The sequence below is a fragment of the Rhinopithecus bieti genome, unplaced genomic scaffold, assembly GCF_001698545.2.
Source record: "Rhinopithecus bieti isolate Rb0 unplaced genomic scaffold, ASM169854v2 scaffold_10685, whole genome shotgun sequence".
Classification (NCBI taxonomy): Eukaryota; Metazoa; Chordata; class Mammalia; order Primates; family Cercopithecidae; genus Rhinopithecus; species Rhinopithecus bieti.
In genome coordinates this window covers 646,829-649,133 of record NW_016806950.1, presented here as the reverse complement: position 1 = coordinate 649,133, position 2,305 = coordinate 646,829, and positions in this window count along the sequence as shown.

The following is a 2,305-nucleotide window of genomic DNA, read 5'->3' as shown; positions in this document are numbered from 1 at the left end:
TAATATAAATATATATAAATATTTAAAAAAGAAAAAAAAAAGAAAACCACGGCACTCTCTCCCTGGCCGCTGTTTTGGCGGGGGAGGGGGCTGGGGGGCGGGCACGTCGGCCTGGCTTCTGTGGTCCCAGTGAAACGGTCTGGTTTGATTTGGCTGTACAGAGACCCCCTGACTTGGGAGGGGAGGGGGGAGTGGTGCCCCCTCCTCCCTCCACTCCATTACTCTCTGCTTGCTACTTCGCTTGCCCCCAGCTCCCACCCTCAGCCCTGTGACTGGAATGTGTGCCCCACCGTCATTGTCCTGAGTTGAATGTCCCTTTGTGGGGGAGGTGGGGGGACAGTGTCCATCCACGAAGGGGCAGAAGGAGGGAGGCCATGTGCCCCGCCCCACCCACTCGGGTGAAGTCCAGTGGGATTTGCATCTTTCTTTCCCTTTGGTTCCTGCACATTTATGGGCTGGGAGGCATCCGTGTAGAATCACGTGCAGCCTGTGTGTGTGCTGGCGTGAGCCCATGCACCATGTGTGCAGACGCATGGGGCCTGCATCCACAGGAATGGCCGAGCACATGTGTGGCGGAAGGCGTAGGCACATAGGTGCATGTAACCTGTTTGGGCATTGGCACGTGCCTACCTGCATGTTAGCGTGAGAGGAGCTTTGTGTGTGAGAACATGTGTAATGTGTGTGCAGACATGCCTAGTGCCAGAGACTTGTGTGTGGGCCATGTACATGTGGACAGAGACACATACATGGGGGTGCATGTGATCTGTGTCTGCGAGTGTGTGTGTGCACGTGTGTGTGCTGGTGCAGACCCAGGTGTGTGGGTGTGCCTCTGTGTGCGTGTGTTCCATCATCCCTGCACCACTGGCTCCGGCTCCCTTCCCAAGCCCCCGTCCCCACTGGCCCTCTCACAGCCCGCAGCACGTCAGTGCCCCCAGCTGCATGCGCCTCGCTGCTCTGTCCATCAGTGTGTGCTTGACCAAGAGAAAACTAAGACGTCTCGGGGGACCCCTGTACCTGGTCCTCTCAGCCCCCGCCCACTGTGCTGTGTTACTCGCATGGGGGGTTTCTCTCCTGCCCTTTCCACAATATGCTGTTTTCCCAGGAGCCTCAGCCCTGAGGCTCTGAGTGGGGTCCCCAGGGGGTCCCCTGGGGTGAGTCCCGGCTCCACACCCTGCCCCGTCCACCCTGTAGGGCCCATGTTGGTGTAGCAGTGATGGCTTCTGTGGATATTCTGTGACCTCTGTCGGTGTAACTTGACAATTTCTAAATGGAAAAGGGTTGCTGTGTTTTCTCTGTCTCTCTTTTTTAATGTCCTTTTTTCTTCTCCCCACCTCCCTGCTCTCTTTCCTTTTCAGTTTTTCTAGCCAAGTGTTTGGGGCTTTAATAAAACTCGTTTCTTTTTCCTCTCCTGGATCTCCTTCCTATAGGCTGTCTCATTATTTCTCTGCTTCACCCTGGAGGATCTGGAAGGTGCTGAGATGGGTGGGGTGGCAGGTGGGGAATCCCTGGCAGCCATTGGTCTTCAGCTGGCAGGGCATGAGGGGGAGGACAGAACAGGGCCCCTGAGATTAGCCAGGTGGGGTGGTGTACATACCTGTAATCCCAGCTACTCGGGAGGCTGAGGCACGAGAATCTCTTGAACCCAGGAGGTGGAGGTTGCAGTGAGCCAAGATCGCACCACTGCACTCCAACCTGGGTGACAGCGAGACCCTGTCTCAAAAAACAAAAACAAAACAAAACAAAACAGCTCTCGGCTTGGCACTCCAAGAGGTGCCCTGCCTAACCCTCACAACCGTTGGTGAGGTAGCTACCAGTACCTCCTACTCGGGCGAGACAAAGCTCAGAGATGTTGGGCATCTTACCCAGAGTCATACAACTGGTAAGTTGTAGACAAACCAGTACGTTTGAATCCAGCTCTGCCTGACACCACAGCCCACGATTACCCCTAAAACTGAGGTCATCAGCCTTCCAGCAGTCCCTTGAATTGGGTCTCAGCCTCCTGCCCTTTGAGTGAGATGACCCTTGTTGGGGTCCACCCATTTTTTCTTTCTTCTTTTCTTTCTTTCTTTTTTTTTTTTTTTTGAGACAGTCTCACTCTGTCGCCCAGGCTGGAGTGCAGTGGCCGGATCTCAGCTCACCACAAGCTCTGCCTCCCGGGTTCACACCATTCTCCTGCCTCAGCCTCCCGAGTAGCTGGGACTACAGGCGCCCCCCACCTCGCCCGGCTAGTTTTTTGTAGTTTTTAGTAGAGACGGGGTTTCACCGTGTTAGCCAGGATGGTCTTCATCTCCTGACCTCGTGATCC